Below are 17,364 nucleotides of genomic sequence, written 5' to 3'. Positions count from 1 at the left end.
AGAGTCAAATGCCAAAATGCCATCTGGTGAACCAAGCGCACAATTCACAGACTGAAAATCAGCCCAATATTTTCCAGGGAATATTTTCTGTCGCCCCAAAATGACTTGCAACCTCAAACAAGTTCCAATCACGATGCAAAGGCAACTTCTCCAAAAGGGTACAATGTCAGAAACCGTCCCAAAACCACAGGGACAAAAATGATAAGCAACGGAACCTCAATTCAATTACACATGCCCATTACTTTGATTTAATAAAAGATAAGCCAAAGAATATTTTTCAGAGTCCAATATTAACACTAATTTAAAATATGTTCAAGTTCAGACCTCCTTTTCAAAAGGACACTGAATTTTTCTGGCAAAGTAAATCTTATAGATTATACTGGGAAGAAAACCAGAAGGCAAACCAAGGGATCCAAATTAAAAATTCAAAGACAAAACCTTACATGTCGAGGAGGTAAAAAGACCTGGCTTCTGGCTTGCCTGTGGCTATTTAAGTACAAAAGGCATACCTTGTATTGTAGGTAAAGTAATCTTTCCAATTTAAACAGATAGGTTGCACTTGTGGAGCAAGCACTAACTGCAAACCTGCCTTCAACACTATTGGCCTTAACCTTAACCAGTAACAAACCAGACCACCTTTCATCTCCTTCAACAAAACAGAATATTGAAAAGATTTCACATTATTGTTTACCACCTGAACAGCATCTTCCATGTACATCTATTTATTTATTTGTCTTTTTACAGCCACACCCGCAGCATAGAGAGGTTCCCCAGACTAGGGATTGAATCCGAGCTATGGCTGCAGGCCTACACCACAGCTCAAGGTAACGGCAGATCTTGAACCCACTGAGCAAAGCCAGGGATCGAACCAGCACCCTCATGGATACTAATCAGATTCGTTTCTGCCATGCCACAGTGAAAACTCCTCAAGTACACATCTAATTGCTAATATTTCTGAGAAAGCAACTATGTAAGGAGCAGGAAAAAATGGCCTCATTGTTGATTTATTTACTCCGAGGGGTCTGAGGCAGTCAACACAACAAAAAATAGCCTGTAAGGCAATAACCAAAGAAAAAGAAGCACTTTTTTTTTTTTTTTTGTCTTTTTGCCTTTTCTAGGGCCACTCCTACGGCATATGGAGGTTCCCAGGCTAGGGGTCCAATCGGAGCTGTAGCCACCAGCCTACGCCAGAGCCACAGCAACGCAGGAACCGAGCCGCGTCTGTGACCTACACCACAGCTCACGGCAACGTCAGATCCTTAACCCACTGAGCAAGGCCAGGGATCGAACCCTCAAACCTCATGGTTCCTAGTCGGATTCGTTAACCACTGGGCCACGATGGGAACTCCGAAAAAGAAGCATTTCTTGAGATAACTGGCCACATCTTCACAAGACTGACTTTCCCATAAGTAAACAACAACAGAAGAACAGCTGCCCCAAGGTTATCCAGAGGTCTGGCCTGAGAAGTTAAAGCGCTCAAGTTCACTATTCAAACACATGGGTTTTCTGGCCCATGTTAGAAAAGTTCGGCCTGGGAAAATTTACTTCAGATTTGAGCTAAATGGGCAATTAAAGAATCTATTTACTACTCTTATATTTTTAAAATTCTCACACCCCCAGAAGACTCATCTTAAAATATAACTGGACTTTTCTTAAAAACAGCAAGAGATGAAAAATGTAGAATCATCACTAATTTCTGTCAATTCTCATCCCACTTTCACCTATATTCAATTCCTGTTTACTGTGCAATTACGGCGTTAAAAAGCACAGCTAACACTGAGAGGGATAAAGAGCACACTACCCAGAGGTATATTTATTACCAGAGGTTTTATCTGCATCTGTATTTACACACAATAAGTCGAGGGTGTTTTGTTTGTGTGTTTTTGTTGTTAAAGTATCTCTATGTGGTTTACTTTCTATCAGGCAAGAGCACTGAAGGCCCTTCATGTGTTTAAATGAAAGACTTCACACACTTGACTTCAATAAAGCCAGCAGTTTCTTAAAGATAGATCCCAGCCATGAATCGTCTAGGTTTGTGTGCCGGAAAGGGTGAAAAGGGCAGTTTTCTGTTTGGCTGCCAATGGGCTGAACAATTCCCAGTAGCCTGTGTTGGAGAACAACTTCTCTAAGAAGAAAACATTCAAGCTAGCTTGCTACACTTGTGCAAAATACCCTCGTGCAAAACAACTCCCTCATTAACTCCCTCTCCCTATTTAGGGGCTTACTCTTGGTTCCTTTCTATTGCTTCAAATGCACTACTTAGTTCCTTTTAGTTTTTGTTTTTTTTGTTTTTTTTTTCATTTAGTAGGGCAGTAATTTAAAACTATGAATGTCCGATTATAGCTTTTGTGGCCTCTCTTGAGTTTTGCTATGTAGTGTTTTCCTTGTTACTGGGTTCTAAATAATGTGTAATTCTAGCTGTTATATCCTCCTTGACCCAGAGTGGTTTCCTCTCCCTGTCTATTCCTACACATAGTCCAAGATGTTACCAACACTAGAGTTCTGCACAGTTGAATGAAATGACAGCAAAAAGACGAATTAATTGATTTTCCACGCTAAATATCTTCAGTATATTTGGTGAGAGATCCCAATCAACAAGTTAGGCTCACAGAGTCAACCAGCTCATCACCAAAGATTATAACCCAAGTTGCTCAGTTTACCTCTAGCCCTTCGGCTCTCACTGTGCTTTGCTGCTCACACTTTTGGAAAAATTCTTTTTTTTTTTTTTTTTGGTCCTTTTTTAGGGCTGCACCCACAGCATATGGAGGTTCCCAGGCTAGGGGTCTAATTAGAGCTACAGCTGCCGGCTTACGCCAGAGCCACAGCAAGGCCAGATCCGAGCCACATCTGTGAGCTACACCATAGCTCATGGCAATGCTGGATCCATAACCCACTGAGCGAAGCCAGGGATTGAACCCGCAACCTCATGGTTCCTAGTCAGATTCGTTTCCACTGCGCCACAATGGAAATTCCTGGAACAATTCTTGAGCTCACTCCGACCCCTCCATTTCTCACCCACTTCATGTGGTTTAGTGATGCTCACTCAGAAGAGTATCACTTTAGCAAGCATCACCTCAAGATTGGGGGACTTCCTATGTTCTACAGCAGTGGTTTAAACTGTTAGAAGGTACACAGCAAACAAGAATAAATGAAAAACATTAAAAATCCTACACAGACTCAAAGAACCACATTCCAATGCCCTCCTGAGCAAAAACCCTATGAAGAACACCAAACTGACATAAAACCAAAAATATAGTCAGAAAAGTTTGGAAAATATATAGCCCAAAACATAGCAACTTCTTTTTTCCTAAAACAAACCCTTAAGAAAAGAGGGAATCCTCTTTAAAAATAGTAGAAATATATGAGCAACAGCTAATATTTCCCTAACACTTGGCATGTGTGAGGCATTCTGCTAAGAGTTTTTGCATATACTAACCGATTTAATTTTTACAAACACTCTGCAGTAGTTCCATTCCTATTCCCATTTCATAGAGTATGAAACTAAATGACAGCTGCTAAGTGACAAACCCAGGCATTCTAGTTGCAGTAGTGATACTAATTACTTCACTATGTACTACCCAACAATGCTTTATACCAACTCCTAAAAATAATTCTCCATCAGCTTTCGGGTCAAATCTTCTTGATTTATTTTAAATAATAAATTACTAACACGCTTGAGTTCAAATCCTGGCTCAACCAATCAGCTGCTGTACAAGTGATTTAATCTCCTCAGTTTCCTCATCTGCAAAGTGAAATTATTGATAGCACCTATCTCATAAATTGACCATGGGCTTTAAATGAATTAAAATATTCTAGGAGTTCCTGCTGTGGCACAATGGGATCGGCAGCATCTCTGCAGTGCCAGGATGCAGGTTCAATCCCTGGCCTGGCACAGTAGATTGAAGGATCCAGTGTTGCTGCAGCTGCAGCCCAGGTCACAGCTGTGGTGTAGGTCACAACTGCAACTCAGATCTGATCCCTGGCCCAGGGAACTCCATGTGCCACAGGGCAGCACCCCTCCCCACCCCCCCAAAAAAGTTCTAGTTATACAATAGTACCTGGTACCTAGTAAGAAATCTATGTCAGAACCATTATAAGAATAGTGCAATCAACATTAATCCATCGTTCCTAGGGGTGTATTTCCTTCCAAAGTATAAAAAACATCACCATAGCAGTCCCCTGGTGGCCCATCAGTTAAGAACTTGGCCTTGTTACTGCTGTGGTGAGGGTGGGAATCCCTGGCCCGTTAACTTCTGTATGCCCAGGGGAGCTTAAAAAAAAAAAAAGAAAAAAGCCATCACATGTAAGCCATTTAAAAATCTTTCAAAAATTGAATTCTGTCAGATATTGTGGATAACTACATATATTAAGTACTCAAATATGTCTCTGGATAAAATCCTTATGACATCATCACACCAGATTCAACTCTAGAACATGACTTCATGAAAACAGGAATTTTCTGTTTTGTAAATCTTTCTATTTCCATCACCTACAACACTGCTTGGCACCAATAAATGTTGAATAAATGAGCAAAAAAGTGCTTAATCTCAAATGATTTAGAAAGAAATGAGGATGTTATGTCCTGGAAAACAATGTTAGATAAAAACTTTTCCATAAAAAGCTTCCTAATATGAAAGAATTTTGGCAAAAGCAATCCTCCCAATACTGATTAATGATATACTGCTATTTTATTTATGTAATTACTAAGTAGTAAATTAAATACTTAAAAAAGATTTTATTGTTTTATCTGTTACCCTAAAAGTTTACACAGTCACAATGGCCTAAAAACCACTGGAAGGATGTAAATTTCCTATGTATGTCTTTTCCTGTGGTCTTTCACCTTCCCTCCAAAATATTTCCATCTAAGCTTCAGTGAGCCAAAGATTTCGGTGGACACAAATACAAACTTCCCTTTCCTGAAAAGAACTCTATGTCTACAGAAGTAATGAACTTTCTTTTCATATCAAATACGCCTTTTTAAAAACAAATAGTAGAGAAACCTGCCAGCTTGTAAGTGGCAGGCAGCCATTATTATTTCACTCATTCAAGGATCTATTTATTGAATACTCCCTATGACTCAGGCACTGGGCTAAACTCTGAGAAAAAAGGAGGAAGGTAAGACATGACCCATGTCTCAAAGCACTCCCATTCTCTCATGGAGATGGATGCAAAGGCATAATTATAAAGCAATATGAAAGGTCTACAATGGGCAGGGTCTCAGAGGAAAGAGAAACCAACTGTGGCAGGGGCAAGGGCAGTGCAAGAAAATGTCACTAGGATGAGCCCCTTTTAATTGAATTTTGAGGACAAGTAGAAGCTTGTCAGGTAAGGACAAGGAAACACAGATAGCGGGCACTATCACAAGTGTTGGAGCAGTATGGAAGGTTCATGAGGAGAATGAGTATTGTGCAATCGAATACCACTAAAACATGGAACTTGTGGTTGAGATTTTGGGGAAATGAGGCAGCAGAGCTGCCCAGGAGGAGGGGTGCTCATTAAAAAGTGTCTTCTACCCAGGCCAAGGAATGACTAAGCCTCCTCTGTTCAAGAGGTTCCCATTTCTGTCCTAGAATGGCATGTGACAGATGGCAAGTAAGCAAGACCACTAGCCAAGTGCTCGTGTCAACTCTGAGCACACGACAACTTATTCATACTTTAACAATCATGTTCTCAGACTAGACTGAGAGGTCTCTGAGGGCCTTCTTACAGGTCTTATTACAGCTTACATCGACTGCTGCAATTCCTTTATTTAACAGTTGTCAAGGGCCCACTGGACCCTGGACATTATCATAAGTACTGGACACTCATGGTTCTTATACTATCCCATCCCAACTAATCTAGGACCTCTCTGAGGAAACGACATTTGAGGTGATACCCAAGAATGATAAAAGGCCACCCTAAAAGATTTCAGTTCCTATCCTCCACTTATATCCTAAGCTGATGTTTAACAAATAAATAATCTCCTTCTTAGCACATTTCTATTTGAATTCAAAGCCATCCTTCTCTGAATTCTATTTCTTGGTCCACTTCCTCTATATTCATTCTGAGTATCATCCCAAATCTCAGTCCAGCTCCACTGGAGGCCTCATTCTATCCTTCTTATTTAAAGTTTGTTTTGTTTTTAAAGCCATTAGCTTTCTTGAGAGGCCATACAGTGAAGTGGTTAAGAGTGTAAGCTCAGCAGTCAAACACCTAAGCGTCCCAACTCCACCCTTGGTAAACACGTGACCCTGGGAGCCTCTCTAAGCCTGTTTCCCCTCCCATGTGATAGGGATAAGTGTATCCAATTCCTACTCGTTTTGAAGATTAAATGAGATGTTGCATACAGTAATGAATTAACATTACACCACAATGTTAGCTATTTTATTATTAATCACTAAACCAACAGCCTAAGGAAAATAAGGAATTTTTTTTTTTTTGGTCTTTTTAGGGCCACACCCACAGCACATGGAAGCTCCCAGGCCAGGCGTCAAATCAGAGCTGTAGCCGCTGGCCTACACCACAGCCACAGCCACAGCCACATCAGATCTAAGCCACATATGTGACTTACACCATAGCTCACAGCAAGGCTTAACCCACTGAGTAAGGCCAGGGATTGAACCTGCGTCCTCATGGTTACTAGTCAGATTCAGATTCATTTCCACTGAGCCCTGATGGGAACTCCCATGGAACTTTTTTAACAGATGTGTTTAAGATCAGACAGCTATTATTATCTCATGGAGCCTGCCCAAATGTACGTTTCTAGCCTTAATCAATCACCAAAGTCACAATATCAAACCACTGGTCCATATTTACCTCCAACTTGGATGACCTGGGGTGGCCTTGTCAAAAATCATCTTCCCACAAAATCAACTTCCCCTTAGGCTTTCACTTCCCAGTTGCTTCTAACTCCATCTTCTCCTTCACTGGCATCTCCAGCATCTGTCATCTGTTCTTTGCAAAGGTTGGTAGGCTCATCTCTGTTTTCATTCTCACAGCAAACCTTCTCTCCTCCAAGCCCAAGGTATGGAAATGCTGGACAAGCAGCATAGCAGAGCAGAGCTGGTATACAACTGTGAGAAGCTGAACCCAAGCTGACCGCCTGGTTAACTTCCCCACCAGCAGTCTTGACCTATTCCACATTACATGCAGTTCATGGGGGCCAAAGGAAACCTAAATATAAGATTATCCTTTAATAGCATTGAAAAATCAGAAAATGAATCAAAGCAAAGCTGTGCAAAATCACCTAAAAGATACCAAACAGCCCCCCAAGTCACTAAGACTTGAGGCACTATGACTGAAAGTATTTAAATGAGTTAAGTAAAGTTTGCCAATCTTGGGAATTTCCATCGTGGTGCAGCGGAAACGAATCCAACTAGGAACCGTGAGGTTTCAGGTTCAATCCCTGGCCTTGCTCAGTGGGTTAAGGATGCAGCATTGCCATGAGCTGTGGTGTAGGTCGCAGACGCAGCTCAGATCTGGTGTTGCTGTGGCTGTGGTGTAGGCCGGTAGCTGTAGCTCGGACTGGACCCCTAGCCTGGGAACTTCCATATGCTATGGGTACGACCCTAAAAAGACAAAAAAAAAAAAAAAAAAAAAAAAGTTTGCCAATCTTAAGAGTGACCAGCAATGAGGAGACAGAGAAAAGAAATTCAGAGGGAGGGAGTATGCGGTCAGACTGACCCACACGCTGTCCCTTCTGACAAGAATGGCTTTATTGTGAGGACGGATGAGGACAGGGACCGGATGCATTTTGTTGGTGCTATATGAGCAAAACACAGCACCTCGCCCAGGAACAGGCAGCTAACAGTGCAGAAAATGTTAATGAATTACTCACAAGGCGGCTCTTATGATAATCAATCTTTCAGTTCTTACACCACAGTCACCACTCACTACCTGACACTGCACCATGTGACCATCGAGCAGACCACACACTAGACAGGATGATGCCTTTATTCCTCATGCCTATACTTCCCTCTCTAAGCTAATAAACTGGCACTCTAATCATCTAGACCCTTCCATCTCTCTCTTTTTTTCTGTCTTTTTAGGGCCACACCTACAGGACATGGAAGTCCCCAGGCTAGGGGTCAAATCAGAGCTACAGCTGCCACCCTACACCATAGCCACAGCAACACGGGATCCAAGCAGCATCTGCAACCTACACACAGCTCACGGCAACACTGGCTCCTTAACCCACTGAGCAAGGGCAGGGATCGAACCCAAGTCCCTGTGGATACCAGCTGTCTCTTTTAAACGTTCACTGTTTGTAGGTGTTGGGTTTGAGGGTTTTGTTTTTCTTGCTTGGCAAAAGGAAGAGAAAGAAGAGCCTTGGGACTCTTCTTTCCCAAGCCCCATAATAATACAGGACTCTGACAGACAAGATCGAATATGTCTAAGGCAGAGCCTCAAACTCTGGGCTAAAGTGAATTGAACAACATAAATGTCACGCCGTAAAGGAAACACCGTGCATCAATCAACTTTTCTCTCCCAGCGTTCAACACCAATTCAGGCCTTCCACACACACCACCCGCAGACCTCTGCCAAATCCTGCTCATCTTTTTAAGATGTTATATTCATTTTGCCACAACTTAGCTAATACAGTCAATCCCTCCTGTCTTTCAGAACAAGTTTGAACTCCAGATGTCTGGAAGGACCTCTACCAGTCCTCCAGCCAGGGTCCAGCCCCTCTGCATCATCCCAGTCTATGCACAGACTGTACCCATTTCACTGCATTCTTCTGCCCCCACCTTCCTAAACTGATTTATAAACTCTTCACAAACTTCTTTTCTTACTATGTATAAACCCCTTTAGATACCTCAACAATACATATTACTGGTCTTAAAATGACTAATTGTAACTAATTAGTCCACTGTCTATCATTACATAAGCACAAGCACAAGAATTCTTACCACTTTTATATCCCTCACTCCAAGTACAAATGGAACAAAATACGTTTTCCTAATGAATCAAAATACTTAATGATAACGAAATACTTTTCAAAAGTTGAATTTCTTATCTATATCCAAGTTGGGTTTGAAATTGTTTTCTTCCTTCTGTAGGCCAGAACCTTTTGGTGTCATTAAGTTCTTTAAATCTAAAATGCACTTAGTCTTAACAGCAAGGCTTGCAATTCAGACTCCCATCTAAATGTGTACCACTCACAACCAAAGATGTATTCAAATGCAGCAAAAGTGGACAATAAGGCAAATGAGCTTCCCTTCCACAGGGCTAGGCCCCAACCCAATAACTGTTAGAGCTCCCCCTGGAACCCAGCGGATTGGGCCTCAGCAGATAGGGTCTCAGCGGGCTATTGCCCAAGAAGTCAGTTATTACCCATTACCTCACAAACCTGCAGAGATGCAAATGTTTGCCAAAAAGATACAAGGCCAATGGCAAATGCAGCCACTGATTAATGGTAGCTCCAGGAGCCAAACATCACAGCACAGAACTGGCATCACTCTGAACAAGTTTACACGGACACACTTATATCAGCAAAAATGAAAACTTCTGTGGCATAAGTTCTTGTCCCAATGTTCATCTCAAGATAACACTTCACTAAAGGATCACAGCTTGCCCATGTTTTTTAAATAAATGAAATATGATCTCTGGGGATCACCAATCCTTAGTGTCCATGCCCTATAATGACCGATCATTTCTCCAACACATCAGGAAAAAAACATGTCATGCAGTTGTGATGATTTCTCATAATATCAGTTTCTAAAAGCTGTGGGTACTTTCACTTTCCTGAGTAAATGTGCATTTAAAATCAGCACTGCTGGAGTTCCCGTCGTGGCGCAGTGGTTAACGAATCCGACTAGGAACCATGAGGTTGCGGGTTCGGTCCCTGCCCTTGCTCAGTGGGTTAACAATCCGGCGTTGCCGTGAGCTGTGGTGTAGGTTGCAGACGCGGCTCAAGGATCCCGCGTTGCTGTGGCTCTGGCATAGGCCGGTGGCTACAGCTCCAATTCGACCCCTAGCCTGGGAACCTCCATATGCCGCGGGAGCGGCCCAAGAAATAGCAACAATAACAACAACAACAAAAAGACAAAAAAAAAAATTAAAAAAAAATAAAGTCAGCACTGCCTTTAGAGAGTTCCCAAAGTGGGAAAACTCCAACTCATTAAGCTCCCCAACAAAACACCCTAATCATTCAACAAAAGGTACTGAGTTTCTAAATTAGGAATTAGATTTAAATGATGACCAGGAGTGAGTTCCTTAGAAAAATCAAAGAGTTACCTAAAAAGTATGTTTTTTCTAAGAGTCTCACAATATTTCAACGTCAATTCAACTTTCCATTGAATTTTAAACAGTTTATTCAAAACTTTCAGCATGAGAAATATTTCCAAGGAAGGCAAAGTAAAATTTCTCCATCATAACTTATAAGTGCCCAGGCAAAATATCAACATCCAGGTTGTTGTTGTTGTTGTTGTTCTGTGGGGGAGGGGAGTCTACGCCTGAACCATGTGGAAGTTCCTGGGCTAAGGATCAAACCCGTGCCACAGCAGCGACCTAAGCCACTGTGAAATCCTTAACCCACTGTACCACCAGGGAATTCCCCCCATGGTGTATACTTATTTGGTGGCTGCCAAGATAATTTCCAAAGATTGGACAAAAAATTGTTAAGAGTAAAGACAGAGTCAACATTTCAACATGTTCTTATCAACTGGGCATCTGAGTTTAAAAGCTTTTATTTTTTATATTTTTTGTTTTTATTTTGGCCACATCTATGGCACATAAAAGCTTTTACTTACGCAGTAGATCTGGCCTTCGTTACTACTGTCGACAGAGATGGTATCAAATCACCAACTGACATGACCCATCACTCTAGAGCGACATCAGAATGACAAACATCTTCTAAGAATTAATACCTATTTTACAAGAGAGGGCAAAGCAATCATGAGGCCCCTTAGAAAAGTGTAAGCAAAACAAGTCCTTCACGACAGGAGCACAAAGGAGTTTTCTGTTCTGTGTAGAGAACTCATTTTCCCCTTCTGAGACTACCTACGCACATGCTAGCTGTCACTAACGGAATGGGTCATCCCTCAGTGTAACGATTTTGCTCTCTAGGAAATAAAGCGATGAAGTACAGCTATCCCACTGAGGACATATTAGACTATAAAAGAATTTGATTCTAACTGGCTATTATTTTAAAAGGGAAAATGTTAACTATAAATGCATCATGGAATCATTAAACCTGATCCAGTACTTTAAACATTAAAACACTACATTGTCGGAGTTCCCATTGTGGCTCAGTACAAATGAATCTGACTAGTATCCAGCAGGACAGAGGTTCGAGCCCTGGCCTCACTCAGTTGGTTAAGGATTCGGCGTTGCTGTGACCTGTGGTGTAGGTCACAGATGTGGCTTGGATCCCGAGTTGCTGTGGCTGTGGTGTAGGCCAGTGGCTACAGCATCGATTCGACCCTTAGCCTGGGATCCTCCATATACTGCGGGTGGGGCCCTAAAATAAAACAAAACAAAACAAAACTACATTGTTTATGTCCCTCATCAAAGTAGGCTTCAGACAACCAAACTTTTCATGTCTCCAGAATCAGAAAAAAAGAATATGCAGTCTCTAAATCACACACCAAATTATCTAAATTATATACTCAATTATACCAGTTTCATGGAAAGTTCCTCAGAGTACACTACCTACTACAGATAAATACTTACTTACATATATATATTTTTCTCTTCATGACTGCTCTCCAATCATGCTTGAGTAATCAGATGACTCAAATGTTGTAAATAATAATTACCTTAAGCAATGTTTCTCACTCTGAAATAATCTGACGTTGTCATGACTTTATTCCTTGTGTCCCCAAATCTCCAGACAGCTGATAAAAGTCTTGCTGTCTTTTTGAAAGGCCAGATTACTGAGGGGACACCATAATGACTGCTCAACTCAGCTAGAGAGGGCTGCAAAGTAAAATGGGATCTATCCTTTTTTTTAATTTTATTGGGGTATCATTGATCTACAATGTTGTTAGCTTCGGGTGTAAAGTGATTCAGTTATACATACACACATATTTATTCTTTTTCCGATTCTTTCCCCATCCAGGTTATTAGAGAATACTGAATAGTCTCCTGTGCTAGACAGTAGGTCCTTGTTGGTTATCTATTAAAAGGGATCTATTCTTAAGGTAGAGCAATTCTCCCTGGGAGTTTGGATGATCAGCAGCTTTTATCATAGAGCAAACATTTCAACCTTCCAATCTGTGTGACTCAGTGATAACATTAAAGAGAGAAGACTAAAGAGAAAAAGAAAATCTCACACATCTTATATTTACATGAGTATTTTCTTCCCTGGAATCTCTCCTTTCCAAAATTCTGGTAAAGAAATAGAAGACTTTATCACTTTATGACTTACTTCCCCCTCTGCTAGCCATACTTGGCAAAAGCATTAAGTCAATGCTAAAGGCTTCTCTGTTGTTCACAGTGGAAAAAAAACTTAAAAGTTTAGTGTTGATTTTGCAAAAGCCTGAAAATATCACTCCACCCCATTCCTCACCTGGGCATTTGTGAAACGGCATTTTCAGTAAATTCTACCAGTCAAATTCTGAAGAATAGGCTGGGCAAATAGTACATTAAAGCTGTCATTTCAAAAGCCAAATTTACATTCTGTAATTTCATTCTATGCAAATATTTTTTAAAAAACATGCAGAAAGGATTAGAGTTATCACAGCTCTGTTTTTAAATTGCCAAGTTAATTCCAAAAATTAAAAGGGCATTCTCCTCCATGGAATCATGAATATGATTCACACGGCTAAGAATGATTTAGATTTTATACATTTACTTTGGAAACTCTGAGATGCCTGTCAAATTACTGAGTGAATACATAAACATTTCAGTGACATTTAGCTGCTACCAAACTGCCTGAAAGTTGATCTTTCATAGGCCACAGCTGTTGGTGGCCCCACTACCTCAAAGTCTGAACCAAGATTTGATTGTTCTGAGCCCTTTATCTAACAAGGAAATTCTCAGGGGAGAATTTGTTTTGTTTTTCCCACACAGCACCCCCAACTCAATGAGGATAACATGTGGATTGCAGCCATCCACAAACACATGCAGACTCACCGTCTCACACACACGCACACACACACACACACACACACACACACACAACTATTCAGAATCATTGTTTGCAGTGCTTCAACTATCTTAACAAAAGGTCAAGGGCTCTGCTAAGAAGTTATTCACTCAACTATTAGGTGCTCCACTCCAGGAGCTGTGCTATGCACTTGCCGCAACCCTACAAGAAATCCGTCTAAGTGACATGCTCCAGAGCCAAGCCAGCCAAAGCCAGAGGCAGATTCCAGTGCTAACAGATCCACAGGGCCTGACCCCTTCCCTAACCACTGGGCGGTGCGGCCTCTCTCAGAATGGCTGTTCTCAGACACCCTCCCTTCTGTTTGAACCTCTCACACCTGCCCCTCCTACCCCTGTTTTTAAAGTTTTTAAAAGCAACTACTGGGAGTTCCTGCAGTGGTGCAGCTGAAATGAATCCAACTAGGAGCCATGAGGTTGTGGGTTCAACCCCTGGCCTCACTCAGTGGGCTAAGGACCCGGCATTGATGTGAGCTGTGGTATAGATCGCAGATGCGGCTCAGATCCTCTGTCACTGTGGCTATGGTGTAGGCCGGCAGCTGAAGGTCCGATTATACCCCTAGCCTGGGAACCTCCAAATGCCGTGGTGCGGCCCTAAAAAGCAAAAAAAAATAAATAAACAAAGGCAACTATTGGAACAGATGCTCCATAAATTGCCACAACTGCATCAACAGGCTTCTACTGAAAGTATTTTGCTGCGGACAAATAGCCAGGACTTACTTGCAGAACGACTGTTTTATCTTCAGAAAGCAAAAAGTTAGTGACAAGTCATCTTTACATAAGCGTTGTCTGGTAATCAGATCAGAGTAAAATATGCAGCCATAGTTTAGATCCACAAACAGCATGACTTTAACACGCACTGCTTTTCTAAATAGGCAATTTCTCAAGCACTTACCTCAATATTAAATGATTTTCTTAAACTGAACCATTTATATAATGACTCCACCAGACTTATCTTGTAAAAATGCACTTGTAGTCAAATATAATTACATGTATATAGCAACAGCTGCTAATAAATTAAATGACATCCTTCGCCTAGAGGCACCAAAGGCTCTGACTCAAAAGTTTATAAAGAATGGTAGAGAATATTAAAAAGTAGCACAGTTCTAAATACCAACTAAATACCTCCAAAAAAAAAGGTAAAATGATTGAATTGTTGGTGTAGGTACTTAAAGAGGAGATTTATCTAAATGTCGATTTAGACTAACAGGTAGAAAAGTAACCAAACAAGAAAGAGAAAATATACAAAGATTAAACCAAAAAGGTATAAAAGAGTAAGCCACTTAAGTAACAGCAATGAAAATAAAATAAAAAAGTGCTAGAGAAAGAGCTGACTAGGTAACCAAAATGGCTTCAAAAATAATCCACAATACAAGTAGAAAAGTCAATAAATTTGTGCCAAAAAGCAGCTTGAAAGAATCCATGCTAAATTCTAAGCATTAGAATTATCTAATTAACTAGAAATATTACTAGCTACAAATTAAATTCAACTCTTAGCCAATGTTAGAGTACAAAATTTCCTGATTTCTTCACTCAATTCCTCCATTATATGAGTTACTACTTCCCCAAAGAAAGTAATTTATAAACATGCTAAAAATTCAGGATTATAAAGTTATAACCAAAAGAATAAGTAAATAATACAACCCATGAGTTATTAATTACACTCACTCTAAAGTAAACCATGGAGAAGTTCGCATCATGGCGGCAGAAATGAACCTGACTAGCATCCATGAGGATGCAGGTTCAATCCCTAGCCTCGTTCAGCAGGTTAAAGATCTGGCGTTGCCGTTAGCTGTGGTGTAGGTCACAGACATGGCTTGGATCTGGCGTTGCTGTGGTGTAGGCTGGCAGCCACAGCTCCAATTTGACTCCTAGCCTGGGAACCTCCAGGTGCGGCCCTAAAATAAAAAATAAAAAAATAAACCATGGAAACTATGGATGTGTTTTCCAGGATTCTGACTATGAAGCTCTGATAATATCTCTTCTATCTCAACCTTTCTCTAATTCTAAAGGGAGCATTTAATAAAATACAACCAAGAGAATTTAAAAAATTTATATTTTAACAGTCACATCCAGAGAAGATACATTTCCCCCTTTAAATGCCAGAAAATTATTTCTTGAAGAAGAAGAGAGTGTAACCACATATAACAAAGCCATTTACTCCAAGGGAATACTGTCTACAGGGCATCAGGGATCAGGCATCTCTTTAAACTATACAGCAAATCTCAAAATGACTTCAACTCTGAGAAAGATGTCCTTAAAAACACATTTGTAGAGAAAGCCACTCAAAGTAATCCTTACCAGATAAAACCCTGACCAAGCGTGTCAAGGAGTTACCTATACATGATCATATTAGGAACCACTGGAAAGATAACAGTCTTAGGACAGCACAAGGAAGTCTGGCTTAAAGAGAGTTTAGCATGGAGTTCCTGTCGTGGCTCAGTGGTTAATGAATCCGACTAGGAACCATGAGGTTGCAGGTTCAATCCCTGGCCTCACTCAGTGGGTTAAGGATCTGGTGTTGCCGTGCGCTCTGGTGTAGGTCACAGATGTGGCTGGGATCCCACATTGCTGTGGCCCTGGTGTAGGTCAGTGGCTACAGCTCCGATTAGACCCCTAGCCTGGGAACCTCCATATGCTGTGGGAGCAGCCGTAGAAAAGGTAAAACGACCAAAAAGAAAAAAAAAAAAAGAGAGAGAAAGAGTTTAGCACATTGGTTTAGAAAGCTATGAAATAGTTCCAGGGCTTTATCCTCCCTTGGTTTTCTTTTACCCATAAAATACCCATTCATCTCCTTTCAGCTCCTGAGAACATAAGCGGAATAAAGGAAATAACAATTTGGGGTCTTCGAAGAAAGTTGTTCTGCTGCCTTCATTTTTTCCTCTCATGATTCAAAACCTTGCTTACACAGGTTATATCTCAAGGGGCCAAAGTAAAATATTATTGATGATAGTATCCACTTTACAAAGTACATTCAGATTCATACTTTTATGTCAAGAACCAGTAGTAAAGCAGCACAACGCTCACCTCAGGATATTACAGGTCCTCTTGCCAGGTGAACTTGCCCATGGCAAGGACACACGACCTAAACTTTAAAATCCAAACTCTATTTACTATATCACTTAATATCCCAAGGCACAGAGCATTTGTACTGTGAAAAATTGTATGAGGTAGAATGTTTTCTTATCTACTAGCCATGCCAAAATAACAACCATAAGGTAACAACTTAATATATACATCAATATTGAGGTAAGTACACTATTTCATAATGGTAGCTTCCCTACTCATGTTACTTTTAAAAATCACGGGTTAACAACTCAACAACGACAACAACAACAACAAACAATTCAATAATCGGCACAGATACTGAATAGACAATTCACCCAAGAAGATATTATGTCCAATAAGCACATGAAAAGATGTTCAACATCAATACATCATTAGGAAAATGCAAGTTAAAACTACAACGAGGAGTTCCCGTCGTGGCGCAGTGGTTAACGAATTCGACTAGGAACCATGAGGTTGCGGGTTCGGTCCCTGCCCTTGCTCAGTGGGTTAACGATCCGGAGTTGCCGTGAGCTGTGGTGTAGGTTGCAGACGCGGCTCGGATCCCGCGTTGCTGTGGCTCTGGCGTAGGCCGGTGGCTACAGCTCCGATTCAACCCTTAGCCTGGGAACCTCCATATGCCGCGGGAGCGGCCCAAGAAATAGCAACAACAACAACAACAAAAGACAAAAACACAAAAAAAAAAAAAAAACTACAATGAGATACCACTTTACACCCATTAAGACGGCTATTACAAATCTTTTAATGCAAAATAACAAGTGCGCGCAAGGAGGTGGAGAAACTGGACCGTATGAGAATTGCCAGTGGGCATATAAAATGGTATAATAGCCTCTGGGAAAGACAGTTTGAGGGTGCCTCAAAAGTTTAAGAGTAACCATCTGACCAGGCAATTTCACTCTGAGGTATATACCCAACAGTTACTGAAAGCAAGGACTCAAATAAATACCTGTAGACAAATACTCATGGCAGAATTACTCACAATACCCAAAAGGCAGAAACAACACACATGCCCATGAATAGATAAATGGACAAACAAAATGTGGCATCATTTATACATGGAATATTATTCAGCCTTTAAAAGCAGTGAACTTCTGCCACATGCTACAACATGGATAAACTCAGAGAACATCATGCTAAGTGAATTAAGTCAGACACAAAAGGACAAATGTTACATGATTCCACACACACAAAGTACCCAGAATTGGCAAACTC

General features: G+C 40.9%; 1 protein-coding gene across 32 annotated transcripts in view; it reads right to left on the bottom strand.

Moving 5' to 3' along the window:
- Positions 1–17,364, bottom strand: part of EPB41L2 (erythrocyte membrane protein band 4.1 like 2) — a 212,434-nt gene that overhangs the window by 162,706 nt on the left and 32,364 nt on the right. Inside the window, exon 1 of one of the 32 annotated variants that reach the window (XM_021088096.1) lies at positions 444–465. The exons of the other annotated variants lie outside the window; for them this stretch is intronic. The gene's annotated coding sequence lies outside the window, so the exon portion shown is untranslated. Of the gene's footprint in view, positions 1–443; positions 466–17,364 lie in introns of those variants that run through there. 32 annotated transcript variants of the gene reach the window in all.

The sequence above is a fragment of the Sus scrofa genome, chromosome 1 (genome assembly GCF_000003025.6).
Source record: "Sus scrofa isolate TJ Tabasco breed Duroc chromosome 1, Sscrofa11.1, whole genome shotgun sequence".
Classification (NCBI taxonomy): domain Eukaryota; kingdom Metazoa; phylum Chordata; class Mammalia; order Artiodactyla; family Suidae; genus Sus; species Sus scrofa.
Note: the sequence above shows the minus strand (reverse complement) of the source record. Positions and strands in the feature narration are given on the sequence as shown.